The sequence below is a fragment of the Trichosurus vulpecula genome, chromosome 4 (assembly GCF_011100635.1).
Source record: "Trichosurus vulpecula isolate mTriVul1 chromosome 4, mTriVul1.pri, whole genome shotgun sequence".
Lineage (NCBI taxonomy): Eukaryota > Metazoa > Chordata > Mammalia > Diprotodontia > Phalangeridae > Trichosurus > Trichosurus vulpecula.
In genome coordinates, this window is record NC_050576.1 from 180,806,935 (window position 1) to 180,823,665 (window position 16,731).

At 39.7% G+C, this 16,731-nt stretch overlaps 1 pseudogene; it reads right to left on the reverse strand.

The window, feature by feature from the left end:
* Positions 1–3,390: 3,390 nt before the first annotated feature.
* Positions 3,391–7,295, reverse strand: LOC118846938 (annotated as a pseudogene).
* Between the last annotated feature and the right edge of the window lie 9,436 nt (positions 7,296–16,731).

Consider the following 16,731-nt stretch of genomic DNA (forward strand, 5'->3'; position numbering starts at 1 on the left):
CCCCTTATGGGGTCACGAAGCATCAGACACGATTGAACAGCAATGTCTAGCTTTAAGCTCCGCAAAACCTTTCCCCAGAACAGCTCCATGTGGTAGTGGTAAACAACAGCAAACATTGATCTAACCCTTTAAAGTTTACAAAGCTTTTGATAGCCGTTCTCATTTGAAGATTTGACGGTAAGTACTGAGAGTCAGGGGGGCAGCCTGGAATGACGGTTAGAGAGCTGGCCACGGAGTCAGAAGGCCTTGCCTGTCACACCAGCCATGTGATTTAGGGAAGGCATTCAGTCACTATGGGAGCTCTCGAATACTTGCTGAGAAGGTGCCAACAGACTTTGGAAGTGGAATTTCTTCACCAGGACCCCCCCTACTGATGAAACCATGGTTTTTGTGAATAATAATGCAATTCAGTAGCCATGTGGCATTAGGTGGAGCCAGAGTGCTGGATTTGCCATCCGAAAGAACTGGATTCAGATCCTGCCTTTGGGATGCTTACTGTGCGAACACATGCAAGTCACTTCAACTCTTGTGACCCCAAGCAACTCAAGGGGTAAACAGGAAGGGTAAATTACAGGCCTGTGGTAATTGGGTTTGGTGGAGGTCCTGACCATAGTGTGGGAGGGACTTTATTTAAAAGTGATTTTTGTGAACTGGACCCATAATTTCAGTGATATGGGATAGCCATCTCAAATGTAGGGCTGCTTTCCAGTGCAAACTGAACTAGATTAAAATATAATTGGGAAATATTTAACAAAATTAATAAAAATGCAATACAATATAGATTCTGTTAATTTGTGGTTTTCTAAGTCAATATGAGACCTGCAGGAAATCTATCTCCATATAAGTTTGACGCTACTAGTACGAGAACCCCCCCCACCCCAATTTAGACCTGCAACTTAGAACTTTAGAAAGTTGGCTGGGATAGTGAGAGGGTAAATGACTTACCAATGGTTACACAGCTGGTATGTATCAGAAGTAGGATTTGAACCCAGGACTTCTGCCTTCCAAAGCTGGCTCTCTACCTACCTACCCTACTTACTCTCTACCTGCTACCCTGCCTCCTTTTACAAAGGAATGTCAAATGCAAATACATCAAAAGACCTTAGAGGTCATCAGCACGGCTGTTCTCACTGCCAGTGTAGACATGATGAGTTACTATGATGAGAAGGCTGGTGGATGACATTGAAGGAAGCCCAGAGGCTGGTAGTAAAAAGCAATGCCCAGCAGGGAATATCCAGCCATAAAATAATGCCATCACAGAAATCTAGAAGCCAGAAATTTAGAGACATGCCTCCACATATGTGGTCTTGAGTAACTCACATATGGTCATGTGTTCCCTCTGTGTGTTCCTCATGTATGACATACACATGCACATACAATATATTATGTACATATATACATGCATTTGCATACATATATGTGTATATGTATAAAGATTGTGCGCTTTGTTTATGGAGGGAATGGTCCAGCTCCACTTTTCTGTAATTTCATGATGTGCCATTTGAAGAAACTAGTTGTGTCCTATGGATGGACAGGGTAAACATAAAGTCAACTGTGGGGGCTCTGAACTACCATATTGAGGGCATATGGATCCACTGAGTACCTTGAACACTGGATAGCTGTTCTGGGTACTCTGTGTGTGTGTGTATGTGTGTGTGTGTGGTCCAAGTGCCCCATTAAGATGCTATATTGACACCCAAAATAAACATGTGTAATATATACATATATCTTATGATAAAAATAACTGAACTTTTATCCTATGAAAAGAATGCTTTGGAGAGAGGATCCTAAAGATTTATCCAAGTCAGGATTCTAGTTGGGGTGAATGGGGAAGGGCATGAAATTCACATGAAAAAGAACTGGTCTTTACTCCTTTTATTAAGGTTGCTTCTCCAGCTTTGCTTTTAATCCAGTTCTCCTTTTGCATCACTGCCACCTACTGGTTAGCCTTGAAGAGTCAGTTACTGTCGTTTAAGAAATCCTTGGGTAGTGTCACATTTTTACACTCCTCACCCCCAAATCCTATAAAATGGTTTCTTCTTAACTCTCAGGCTACCACTGACAGATGTTCTAATCTAGCATCGTAGCCATCTGAGAGTGATTTTCATTTTAATGCTATGAGATAAGTGATCTGTCACTGCAGTCTTTTATTTTTTTCAAGTTTCATGGATGCCTTTTGCTTTTCACAGTATGCCCTCCCTTGCATTGAACTCTCTCTTGTAACAATGAAAAAAATATTCAGCAAAATTAGTGGACACATTGACTGTACCTGCAGGGGTATGCTACATTCCATATTTGTAGTTCCCCACCTTTCTTCTTAAAGCCCCTTTTGGATTTCAGATAGCATCTCCAGATGAAAAGGTCAGGTGTAAGGTTAAAAAGAGGCAATGTCTCCTAGGCTTAAATCTGTCTCTATGCTTCCCTTGACTCCCGTTCCCTAAGAATTAAGTTTCAAGTGGGGCTCCCTGTACCCCAAATCTGATAATTATTGGGGAAATAAATGTTATATAATTGGGGTTGTTATTCTGCATCTGGTGTAATGATCACTCAGAACCAGAGGAGTTAAACCAACATTTCTTCTACTAAAATCATATTCCAATATTCTCAAGGAGAAACAGTTCTCAAGGTTTCAAAGCAATCTGGAGGATAAAAATAAATAAAAACTGCTGGCAAGAAAGTTTATTTTTCAAAAGCTCTCTCTCCCTCTCTCTCTCTCTCTCTCTCTCTCTCTCTCTCTCTCTCTCTCTCTTTCTCTCTCTGTCTCTCTGTCTCTCTCTCTCCCCCCTCTCTCTTACTCCCCCCTCTCTCTTGCTATTAAATAACATTTTAATAAAAATTTTCTAAGTTTTCAGGAAGTTAAAGGCAACATAAATACAGTCAATCATCACCAAAGGGAATCTGCAGTGCCTTTGGAAGGACTGGATGAAAGCCAAAATATTGAGGCAAACAACAAAATCAAATTCATAAAATATACTGAATTAATTCCACTTTTCAAGACATGGAAAGCAAGCAAAAGTAATTTGGTGTCAGGAAAGTGACATTTATATTACTATTACATTTATTAATCTGTCTTGTGAAATTGCAGCAAAGAGACGAATGTAATTCAGCTACACAAAACTGTGAAGTGTTTTCATAATCTGTAAACTTAGTGCTGGTAGTGTCTCGTTGAGTTGTGAATTCTTTTTTTTGCACAAAAAGGTATATTCTCTTTCAGAAGTCTGGTTCCCATGTCACCCAGAAGAAAGAGTCTGAAGTATGGTGTGCTGTGAGATCACTGGTCCTCCAGAACAATTCCACTGAGTCCTGTGATGTGAGTTAAGTGACGAACTGAGAAGGTGCCTGGTGAATAGTCTCTGGAAAAACTCTATCCCAAAGGACACTAAAGTTCTCTTACAACAAGTCCATTTTGGGTCTGTAATGTAGCAGTAGAGGTGCTTTCTTAAATCTCCATCTAGTAACAACTAGAAACTCGAGTGTGTGGTCCTTGCCAAGGATTTCTTCATTGCATAATATATCCAGCTCAGTGAAAGATGAAAGATTAAGGTTTTTGGCAGTAAACTTCTTTAGATGCAAGACTGTTTCCTGTGCTGAGCCGTGGATCCATTTTCATTTCAATCCATGTAATTTGCTACTATTGCATTCCAGGCAGATGCTTTTACCTGTTCATCACTTCTGTGATAGTCATTATCCTCTTCTTGTCTTAGTTCTGATGTTTCTTTATTGAAACTGTCGTCGGCTTTTGTTTCACCATTTCAATGTGAATCTAAGTGCGGCTTTGCCGAGCAAGTCTCTCCTTGATGTCTCCTGGCACCTCCATGCCGAATTTGGGATGGAATTCCCTCTGTTTCCTCATTTCTGCTTCTTGGAGGCCTGGTACCAATTTGTAAACGATATCTTTCATTGTCCTGTCATGACCAATGTATTGCAGCGGTTGACTCTGATGAATAACAGTGCTACACCTAGGACAAGTGTTATTTTCTTCCAAATACTTTACCAGGCAACTTCTACAGAAGGTATGCAAACAGTCCATCAATTAGATATCCATCGCAGAGGCAGCACGTGATATGGGCATTTATGTCCCAAAGATTAATCTTTCTGGTCAACGTCTTTGGTGTCTCTTCTAGATGTTTTCTTTGTCTTCAGTTTGTTGTCTCATTGGGTTTTTATGCTACTTGCTTTACTCTGTTATCCTGGGTATTCTGTCTAAGTTTGTATTCTGGCTTTTCACCTTTGTTCCTTTTCTCTGTCCCTCATTTATTTTCAATTTTCTAGCAGACAGACTGGAATCTCATGCTACATTTTGGAAACATTATTAAGACCGGTAGCATATACCAAGGCATTTAAGAAATTAATATGTCATTGAAGAGGGTGACAGTTCTTTAGAAACTAATCTTCAAACTTGTTATGCAACCTTCTCAACTGGCCTCCAGTTGCTGACCCTGTGCCTCACTAAATGGAGAGAGCCCACTATACAGAACCAGCTCTAAAGATTCACCTTCCCATTTTCTTGGTATGCTGTAGAGCAGAAATACCAAATGGAGAACTGCAAGACTCCCTAGTGAACAGGAGCCAGATTAAAATGTAATTGGGAAATATTTTACAAAATCAATAAAAAATACAATAGAACATAAAAAAAGAAACTAATCTTCGTTTTACTTGTAAAAATACTGATGACGGTGTACCGCTTTGCTCAGCCTTCTGATACCTTGTGCACCTTCACAAGCTGCGAGTCGCCAGTCAGTGGGGCTGTGCGGGGAGGCAAGAGGAGGTGGGGGGGCCACTCCCTTCAGGTGCCCCCGAAAATGCTTCTTTCTCTTCTTGAGGGCCCTGGTGTACACTACATTGACAACATAATGTTAATTTGGCAAGATGAGGCCATGGTAGCCTGTTTGAAGGACAAGGGGTGGGAAATCAATCCTAAGAAGTGATGAGCAGGTGGACTTTAGAAAAACCTGGAAAGACATGAATTGATACTGACTGAAGTGAGCAGAACCAGGAGAACATTGTACACAGTAATAGCAACATTGTGCAATGACCCACTTTGAAAGACATAGCTCTTCTCAGCAATGCAAAGATCTAAGACAACCCCAAAGGACTCATGATAGAAAATGCTGTCTACATCCAGAAAAAGAATTATGGAGTCTGAATGCAGCTTAAAGCATACTATTTGCTCTTTCTTTCTTTCTTTCTTATGGTTCCTCCCATTGGTTCTAATTCTTCTTTACAACATGACTAATGTGAAAATACATTTTAATGTGAATGTATATATGTAAAGCCTATATAAGATTGTACACTATCTTGGAGAGGGAGGGGGGAATTTAGAGCTCAGAATCTTGTGGAAGTGAATATTGAGAACTAAAAACAAATTAATTAATTAAATTTTTAAAAAAAGAAAATCCAAGGTCCAATCCACTTTATCAAGTTTGGGGGAATAGAATACTTTCCATGCAGTCTGGAATAAGCTACTGACTCTCACTCCCCTGCAATCTAAGAAGGAAGCCCAGAGGCTTTTGTTTTAGAGAACCCACAGTCCTCACCTGGGTATCCTGATGGTCCCTATTTACTAGGTCACCTTCAAGTCTACCTCTTTCAGGTGGGATCTAGGATAGACTAAATCTGCTCATTTGGCAGTCTCTTCCCTTAGGCCTTTATGATTGTGGAATCCTTGTTTTTTGGAAGTCTCCATCCTTAAAAGCCCAGCTGTATGGAGGCTCCTATGGAGCCTCCAAAGAGTGGCCAAAAGAAGCAACCATTAGGCTTCTGGAGCTTCAAGTTCCCCAAAGAAAAGATTCACTATACCACTTTCAAAAAGCAGGGGTTTTTTTTTAACCTGTTCCTTGGCATTTGTTGCTGCTGAACAGATGACATGGGAACATACAATCATCAAACAACCAAGAATTATCTGTTATGAATTGGGTGATGCAAGATGGCCCCTCTAACATAATGGGTAGGGCACAGGTGGCCTCTATTGTTTTTTATTTTAATTTTTAAATTTTAATGGTATTTTGTTTTTTTCCAATTATATAATACAATTTTTAGTATTCAGTTTTACAAAAATTTGAGTTCCAAAATTTTCTCCCTCCCTCCCTCCCCCTTCCCTCTCCCTAAAATGATAAGCAATTTGATATAGGTTATGTATGTGCAATCACGTAAAACACATTTCTATATTGGTCACAGCTGTGAAAGAAGAAACAGACCAGAAGGAAAAAAATCACACAAAAATAAAGTGAAAATGGTATGCTTGGATCTACATTCAGACTTCATGTTTCTTTCTCTGGATGTGGAGAGCATTTTCCATCATGAGTCCTTTGGAGTTGTCTTGGATCATTGTATTGCTGGGAAGAGCTAAGTGAATCGCAGTTGACCTTCGCACAATGTTGCTGTTACTGTGTACAACGTTCTTCTCCTGGTTCTGCTCACTTCACTCAGCATCAGTTCATGTAAGTCTTTCCAGGTTTTTCTGAACTCTGCCTGCTCATCATTTCTTATAGCACAATAGTATTCCATTATATTCATACACTTGTTCAGCCATTCCACAATTGATGGGCATCCCCTCAATTTCCAATTTTTTTGCCACTACAAAAAGAGTTGCTATAAATATCTTTGCTCATGAAAGTGGCCTCTATTATTAAATGGAAATGGTATATTCCAAATCCCACTCACCTGGGTTTCTCAAGGGTTGGTGCCCTTCAAACACAAAGACTGAAACCTTTAGTCTAGGCCCTAGGAACCCTGCCTCTTCTGCTAATCCAATGAACCCCAATCTAATTGAATCATATAAGAGGTCTTCAAGGGAGCAAAGATTTGGTATTGTTCCCTTGATGTAGCTCCCAGGGAGGGAGAGTTTTGGTATATTAGTGAGGAAATACTGAGTGGGTGGGACAGTGGATAGCATGTCAGGCTTAGAGTCAGGAAGACCTGAGTTCAAATCCAGCCTCAGATACTTATTAGCTGTGTGACCCTAGGCAAATCACTTCACTCTGCCCCAGTTTCCTCATCTGTAAAAATGAGCTGGAGAAGGAAATGGCAAACCACTCCAATTACTTTGCTAATAAAACCCCAAAAGGGGTCATGAAGAATTGGACACAACTGAAAAATAAGTAAACCACAATTGAGTGGGTGGTGGTATGAGGGAAAAGCTTCAGCATCAACTTGGTTCCCACTACAGGTTACATACAAGAGGCTTCTGACCGCTTAGCTACTTTATTATAGATAACCTTGATGTGGAATGACTGTGCCAAAGGTGTCATCATCCGTGTGGAGGCCTTGGTGTTCCTGGTACTGGTCCTGCTCATGATCACCAGCTTATATCAGGAAACCCATTGTGAATTGTAAAGATGTGGCCTTATCCACCCCTTGGCCCAGATTGCTGAGATATAGGACTCAGTCTTTCTCTAGGGGGAGGGGGAAGTCTGGGATTTCTGGTCTTTGCTCTCTTACATTTTTTTTGCCACTCCTTCTGGGGGATGCTAATTTTGTCATTATTGTTGTATGTGTTTTGTTTTTGCTGTATTTTTAGTTTAGTATTTTTTTCCTTTTAGTACTGACTTATGCCAGCCTCCCTACATCTGTGAGACTAGAATTATCCAGTAAAAGTCCTAAAGATGAAATAGCAGAAGATTCTAGAAGATCTCCAGAATCTTGCTGCCAAGGGGTAGCATGTGACAGGACCTTTATGTACTAGGTTTGTGACATGAGTTAAGCACATTTTTCCTGTAAAAGGTGACAAAGCTTTCCCTGGGATTTGATTGGCTGAGAGGGCTAAGGTTCAAGCTGTGCCATGCTTGATACAATCTCCTGGTAGCCTCCAGCCATATGGACATAGCTTCCTGGTCATCTAAGGGCATTAAAAAATCCATCCATGTGGAATCATGGCCCTTCAGACTTGGCAGGTCTCTCAAGACCACATGAATCTGCGTTGCTGATTGGGAGGGTAAGGAGTGGGGCATATCTATTCAAAGCTGAGTGCTGGAATTTTCTTATTGAAAATCGCTTCTGTGTTATCACTAAGTAAACCTCCTTTTGTTAATCTTTTTTAAAAAGCATTCAGCAAGGAGTTTCTCTAAGGTCTCTCAAAAACGACTAGTATATTCTGGTTGGGGACCTAGGTGATGCAGTGGATAGAACACTGAGTTTGGAATCAGGAAGACTTCTTCATGTTCAAATCTGGCCTCAAACACTGAGTGGCCCTGAGCAAGTCCCTTAACCCTGATTGTCTCAGTTTCTCATCTATAAAATGAGCTGGAAAAGGAAATGGCAAACCACTCCAGTATCTTTGCCAAGAAATCCCCATATGGGGTCATGAAGAGTTGAAAATGGCTGAACAATGACAACAAATAATCCAGTTGCCCAAAGGGCCCACAGCTTGGTCCCAAATCTATCTACCTAGGGATAAATCTAACCCCAACTGCTTCAGATCTGTGCCATGACTACTTTGCTTGCAACAGTCCCAGTTTGGGGGGAGGCCAGGGGGTCAACTTACAGCTCCCTACTTCCATCAGCATCCTAGCCCACAACATATGGCTCATAATTGAACTTTCAGAAACTTAGCAATAGCGTAGGGAGGTATCAGTGGCTATGAATTGCCCTTCCATGCATATTCTCTAGTCACATGTGTTCTTTATACGTGTGCCCCTCCACACATGCTTCATATGGTTCATTTTTTCTCACTGAGTTTCGTACTTAATTAATGTCTTTTCATTCATTCATTGGCATTAGGGACTGAGAATCTCTATCTCAGGAATTGGAAAGTTTCACATCTAAGATTTTGAGGAAACAGGACAGACTCCATGGGCAGGTCTTTCTTGTCCCAGGTGGGGTTTCTGCCTTTTAAAAAACAGTTGTAGTAAAAAACCAAAAAAGAAACTTAGGTGGCACAGTGGATAAAGTGCTGGGCCTGGAGTCAGGAAGATCTGAGTTCAAATCTAACCTCAGACATTTACAAGCTGTGTGACCCTGGGCAAGTCACTTAACCCCATTTGCCTCAGTTTCTTCATCTGTAAAATGAGTTGGAAAAGGAAATGGCAAACCACTTCAGTATTTTTGCCAAGAAAACCCCGAATGGGATCATGAAGCTTTGGACATGCTGAACAGTAAGATGTGTGTGTATGTGTTTCTATTTGAAATTTAACACCTCTGCTCTGGTTGACTATTAAAGACAGTAGGATGCTGGTAAATAATTAATAACCAGCTCTCCAAAAATGCACACATGACACACTTTTAAGTTTAATCTGCACTATTAAATTTTTTTCCATCGCTTTATTAAGCCTAGATTATCAGCAAAAATAATAACCAAGTCCTGATTTGTAGCATTTACCGATTTTCAAGCTAGGGTTTTAGGAGATATGGACCAATAGAACACCTTAAACTTGAAATAGTTGTTCTCTGAGTGACCTCTGCTGCAGGTGGTGTTGGGGGCAAGGGAATAGGAGGGAGGAAACAGTGTTTTACTTGGAACAATGTTAGGAAAAGGAGGGAGATGCAATTTGTTATTTGTTCTCTGGGACCAAGATTGATTATTTCAAGTATCCAGGACTCAGTTATTGGTTGTCCTTTAGAGTTATCTTCATTTACGTCATTGTGGTCATGGCATACATTGCTTCCCTGGTTCTGATTCTTCACTGAATCCCTAGCTTCTTCAAGGCTCAGCTTCAGTACCACCAGGCCCCATCCTGATGCCCACAACTGCTTCCCCGGCCCTGGAAATGACCTTGTATAGGTTTTGCTTGAATACACACATTTGTTACAAGAGAGGGCTTTGCTCTGAGGGAAGGGAAGACTGGTAGCTAGTGGCAGACACAGAAAAAAGAGCATTAATACAAAGAGCCTAGAGGGAGTGACTGAAAATTTGTTGTGATACTTAATGTGTTGAAATTAGTTTAAATGTTAATAATCACTAAGCCAGGTCTTGGTGCAGCGGCTATAGTGCTGGATTCAGTGTCAGGAAGATCTGAGTTCAAATCCTAACTCATCTGTGTGATCCTGGACAAGTTACTTAACCTCTCTCAGATAAAAGGGGGATCATAACAGCGCCTACCTCCCAAGATCAAATGAGATAGTATTTGAAAAGTGTTTTGCAAAACTTAAAACACTATATAAATGCAAACTGTTATTACTCCAGTGTGTTAGGCTTTTTTAGATGTTTTATTTTTTTATTTTTTTAAATTTAATTTAATTTAATTTTTTATTTTTAATTTACAACACACGGTTCTACATAATTTTGAGTTCCAGATTTTCTCCCCTCCCTCCCCCCTCCCTCCCCAAGACGGCATGGAATCTCATATAACTACCACGTATAACTTCGCATTGAATTAATTTATACACTAGTCAAGTTGTGGAGAAGAATTATGACCAATGGAATGAATCATGAGAAAGAAGAAACAGAACCAAAAAAAAACCCCAAAAACAAAAACAAAAGAGAAGAAAAAAAGGCAAGCATGAAGTGTGTCTCAATCTGCATTCAAACTTCATAGTTCTTTCTCTGGATGTAGATAGCATTCTCCATCGTGAGTCCTTTGGAGTTGTCCTTGCACCTTGTGTTGCTGAGAAGAGCAAAGTCTGTCAAGGTTGGTCCTCACGGAATCCATATATCTGTGGTTGTGTACAATGTTCTCCTGGCTCTGCTCCGCTCACTCAGCATTATGTCGTGTAGGTTTTTCCAGGTTGTTATGAAGTCCGTATCATCCCCATTTCTTATGGCACAATAGTAATCCATTACCTTCATATACCACAGCTTGTTCAGCCATTCCCCAATTGATGGGCATCCCTTTGATTTCCAATTCTTGGCTACCACAAAAAGAGCCGCTATAAATATTTTTGTATATATGGGTCCTTTTCCTGCTTGTGTGATTTCTTTGGGATACAACCCTAGAAGTGGTATTGCTGGGTCAAAGGGCCCTTTCGGCGTAGTTCCAAATTACTCTCCAAAATGGCTGGATCATCTCACAACTCCACCAGCAATGTAACAATGTTCCAATTTTCCCACATCCTCTCCAGCATTTATCATTTTCCTGTTTTGTTATTTTAGCCAATCTGACAGGAGAGATGTGATATCTAAGAGTTGTTTTGATTTGCATTTCTTTAATCAGTAGTGATTTAGAGCATTTTTTCATATGCCTATAGATAGCTTTAATTTCTTCCTCTGAAAACTGCCTGTTCATATCCTTTGACCATTTCTCAATTGGGGAATGGCTTGTATTCCTATATATTTGGCTCAGTTCCCTGTATATTTTAGAAATGAGGCCTTTATCAGAGATACTAGTTGTAAAGATTTTCTCCCAATTTTCTGCTTCCCTCCTAATTCTTGTTGCATTGGCTTTTTTTTTGTACAAAACATTTCAATTTAACATAATCAAAATTATCCATTTTGCATTTTGTAATGCTCTCTGTTTCTTGTTGGGTCATGAATTCTTTTCTTTTCCATAAATCTGATAAGTAAACTATTCTTTGCTCTCCCAAATTACTTATAGTATCAGCCTTTACTCCTAAATCATGAACCCATTTTGACTTTATTTTGGTATATAGTGTAAGATATTGGTCTATGCCCAGTTTCTGCCCTACCATTTTCCAATTTTCCCAACAGTTTTTGTAAAATAGTGAGTTATTCGCCCAGAAGCTGGCCTCTTTGGGTTTATCAAAGAGTAGATTGCTATAGTTGTTGACTTCTCCATCTTGTATTCCTATCCTATTCCACTGATCCACACCTCTGTTTCTTAGCCAGCACCAGGTAGTTTTGATGACTGCTGCTCTGTAGTACAGTTTAATATCTGGTACGGCTAGGCCACCTTCTCTAGCATTTCTTTTCATTAATACCCTAGATATTCTAGACCTCTTGTTTTTCCAGATGAATTTTGTTATTACTTTGTTCAGCTCAGTAAAATAATTTTTTGGTAGTTCGATTGGTATGGCACTGAATAGATAGATTAATTTAGGTAAAATTGTCATTTTTATTATATTAGCTCGGCCTAGCCATGAGCAACTGATATTTTTCCATTTATTTAGATCTGACTTTATTCATGTGAAAAGTGTTTCATAGTTATGTTCATATAGGCCCTGGATTTGTCTTGGCAAATAGACTCCCAAATATTTTATAGTGTCTACAATAACTTTGAATGGAATTTCTCTTTCTATCTCTTGCTGTTGGGCTTTGTCAGTAATGTATAGGAATGCTGAGGATTTATGTGGGTTTATTTTATATCCTGCAACTTTGCTAAAGTTATTTATTATTTCAAGTAGTTTTTTACTTGATTCTCTAGGATTCTCTAAATAAATCATCATATCATCTGCAAAAAGTGATAATTCAGTTTCTTCTTTTCCTATTCTAATTCCTTCAATTTCTTTTTCTTCTCTTATTGCTACAGCTTACATTTCTAGTACCAAATTGAATAGTAGGGGTGATAATGGACATCCTTGTTTCACCCCTGATCTTATTGGGAATGCATCTAGCTTATCCCCATTACAAAAAATGCTTGTTGATGGTTTTAGGTAGATGCTATTTATAATTTTAAGGAAGGCTCCATTTATTCCTATGCTTTCTAGTGTTTTGAATAGGAATGGGTGTTATATTTTGTCAAAGGCTTTTTCTGCATCTATTGAGATGATCATATGGTTTCTGCTAGTTTTGTTGTTGATATTGTCAATTATGCTAATAGTTTTCCTAATATTGAACCAGCCTTGCATTCCTGGAATAAATCCTACCTGGTCATAGTGTATGAGTCTCGTGATAAGTTGCTGCAATCTTTTTGCTAATATTTTATTTAAAATTTTTGCATCAATATTCATTAGGGAAATTGATCTATAATTTTCTTTCTCTGTTTTGACTCTACCTGGTTTGGGTATTAGTACCATATTTGTGTCATCAAAAGAATTTGGTAGGGCTCCTTCTTCACCTATTTTCCCAAATAGTCTGCAAAGTATTGGAATTTGTTGTTCTTTAAATGTTTGATAGAATTCACATGTAAAACCATCTGGCCCTGGAGATTTTTTCCTAGGGAGTTCATTGATGGCATGCTCAATTTCTTTTTCTGAGATGGGGTTATTTAGAAATTTTACTTCCTTTTCTGTTAACCTGGGCAGTTTATGTTTTTGTAGATATTCATCTGTATCTCTAAGGCTGTCAAATTTATGGGCATACAATTGGGCAAAATAATTCCTAATTATTGTTTTGATTTCCTCTTTGTTAGAGGTGAACTCACCCTGTTCATTTTTGATACTGGTAATTTGATTTTATTCTTTCTTTTTTTTAATCAAATTGACCAAAGGTTTATCAATTTTATTGTTTTTTTCATAAAACCGGCTCTTTGTTTTATTTATTAATTCAATAGTTTTCTTGGTTTCAATTTTATTAATCTCTCCTTTGATTTTCAGTATTTCTAATTTGGTATTTAACTGGGAATTTTCAATTTGCTCTTTTTCTAGCTTTTTCAGCTGTATGCCCAGATCATTGATCTCCTTTTTCCCTATTTTATTCATGTAAGCATTTAGGGATATAAAGCTTCCCCTAAGAACTGCTTTTGCTGCATCCCATAAGTTTTGGTATGTTGTTTCATTATTGTCATTCTCTTGAATGAAGTTATTAATTGTTTCTCTGATTTGTTCTTTGGCCCACTCATTCTTTAGAATTAGATTATTTAGTTTCCAATTAATTTTTAGCTTATTTTTCCATGGTTCTTTGTTACAAATAATTCTTATTGCATCATGATCTGAAAAGTATGCTTTGACTACCTCTGTCTTTCTGCACTGTATTGTGAGGTTTTTATGCCCTAGTACATGGTCAGTTTTTGAGTATGTGCCATGTACCACTGAGAAGAAAGCGTATTCCTTTTTATCCCTGCTCAGTTTTCTCCAGAGGTCTATCATATCTGCCTTTTCTAAAATTCTGTTTACCTCCTTAACTTCTTTCTTATTTATTTTGAGGTTAGATTTATCAAGTTCAGAAAGGGGGAGGTTGATAGTTTTGCTGTCTATTTCTTCCTGTAACTCCCTTAACCTCTCCTCTAAGAATTTGTATGCCTTACCACTTGGTGCATATATGTTAAACAATGATATTGCTTTTACAAAAAAATTGTAAAATAAATATTTGCTGAATGGTATTAAGTCAAAGACAGGGGTTTCCTCATTACAATATCTCTCTGATAGCTCCCCTTTTTCTTTGTTGAATTTGTTGAATCATCAGGGAGCAGTTTTGTGGGTTGCTAGGAAATAAATGTTTGAACGGAATAGGAAGCTGACTGGTCTTGTGTGAAAAGAGAGGGTTAGTGCCACCCTGGTACCCACATACTCCCTAGATCCCACTTTCCTCATCTGTAAAATAAGGAGGCTGGACTAGATCACCCCTGAGGTGATTCAGAGCTAGAAGGGCCCTCAGGGGTGATCTAGTCCAACCCTTGTGTGTTCTTTGGATGTGCCCTGCCCCCCACACACATTCCCTCTTAGCACCCATTATTCCCACTGATGTGTATACTTTTTGAGAAAATACTCCCCAGCATTACGGAGGAAATACAATTATCCCTTCCATGTCACAGGGTTTAGAGGCGCAGTACCCCTGTGATCTGGAAAGGGTTTCCCTGCAATTTGCTCATTATTCACTTGCAATTATTCAGTGAATAATCGCTGACATTAGTTCAAACAGAAAAAAAACTCTAAGAAGTATAGTAAAGCTCAGGGGACCCTGAAACGAGAGTCATAGGTAGGAGAAAAGGGGGTGGCTTTGTCTGCAAAGTCAGACTTGGCCAGCTTCACAATCTAGGGTTGGACTGGCCCCAGACAGCATGGCTGGGTTCCTTCTTTTGCCTTACCTGAGTTTTGCCTCTGGGTAATATTAATTAATTCCACCAGGAGGCAATGTTGGTCTGTGATTCTGCTACCAAGGGACTCCCTAGGGAGCATTGCTCTGTCCATGGTCAAATTCAGTCAAGTTATACTGTTCCTTTTAAAGGCAGGGGTTGTAAACTTGGGGTCTGTGGGCTCGTTGTTGTTGTTTTAAGTGGATAACTATTTCAATAGAATTGATTTCCTTTGTAGTAGATACATATTTTATTTTATATGCATTTTAAAATATTATTCTGAGGAGTCCATAGGCTTTCCCAGACTGTGCCCAAGGGGTCCATGATGTGCAAAAAGTTTGGGAAAAAAAGGGGAGGAGTATGTCATTGGAAGTTTGATTTGCAAAAATGTCTGGTAAGAAAATCACACTTTGGGCTCATTCTCTCCTATCTTTCACACTCCTCTGCATTCTGTTTCCTGGTATGGTGAGGATAAAAAAAAAGCTAGCTTTGGTTTTAGAGGGAGGACCTGGCTCTGTCATGATTATCTGTGTGACTACGGGGTCAAAGATATAGAACTGGAAAGGACCTCGGAGGTCATCTAGTGCAACCGAGGCCCAGGCAAGCAAAGTGGCCATCACACATCCTAGAATCACATTTGCTTTTGGAGATTGCTAACAAACTTGTGATCCACTAGGACACCCAGGTTCTTGCTACCTGAACTATTGTCAAGCCCATTGCTTTCTAACAATTGTGCCAGGGCTCTCATTCCCCTTCTCCTCAATCAGCCACCCTAAGGGTAGAAGGTAATGGGGTGATTCTAGGCATTAGGAATAATGGAAGGATGAGAGAGAGACAGAGAGAGACACAGACACAGACACACACACACATGCACACACAGACAGAGACAGAGACAGAGAGACAGACAGAGAGAGACAGACAGAGAGACAGAGAGACAGAGATATTGGCAGACAGAGACAGACTGAGCAAGAGAGAGACAGATAGAGACAGAGATAGAGAGACCGGCAGAGAGACAAAGAAAGAGACAGATATTGGCAGACAGAGACAGACTGATAGAGAGACAGACAGAGAGAGACGGAGATATTGGCAGACAGAGAGAGACAGAGACAGGCAGACAGACAGAGAAACAGACACATAGGTGCACAGATATACAAAGACACAGATAGAGGTAGACAGAAACAGACTGAGAGAGTGATAGAGAGATAGACACAGACAGACACAGAGACAGACAAAGACAAAGACAGAGAAACAGAGACAAAGACAGACAAACATAGACACAGAAACAAGGAGAAAGAGATAGACAGAGACACAGACAGATAGACAGACAGAGAAATAGAGCTAGAAACAGAGAGACAGAGATAGGAATAGTTCACAAAAGGACAGGTTTTCCCTCAGTGGCAATCTGCTTTTCCTCAGCCTCTCCATCTTGAAACACATCATTTTCCACATTCTGATCATTGACGTCCTGGACAGTCATTGTTTTATGATGGCCATTGTAATCACTAGAGTTCAGTACTGCATAAAATTGGTGTGTATTCTCCCACAAATACACACACAGCATCACTGGGAAGAGTAGGCGTACAGAATACACCAGTAAAGAGGCACACATTGAGGGAACACACATAGCCTAAACAACTTCTACCTCTAGCATAACAGGCCTTGATAACCTCCCCCTTCATGTGGCACCCTGAAGCTGTTCCCTTCTCTGCCAGGTAGGTCACTCACCTAGGCTCCTTGTACCAGTTACCCTGCAGCTCAACTCTCAATGACCAGGGCTAATGCTCTCTTTCTTCACAAGGCATCTCCAGTCCTATGACAGCTAAATGGTATAGTGGATAGCATGCTGGGCCTGGACTCAGGAAGACCTGAGTTCAAATCTAGATTCAGACACTTACTAGGCAAGTTACTCAAGTGTTTGCCTTAGTTTCCTCATCTATAAAACGGGAAT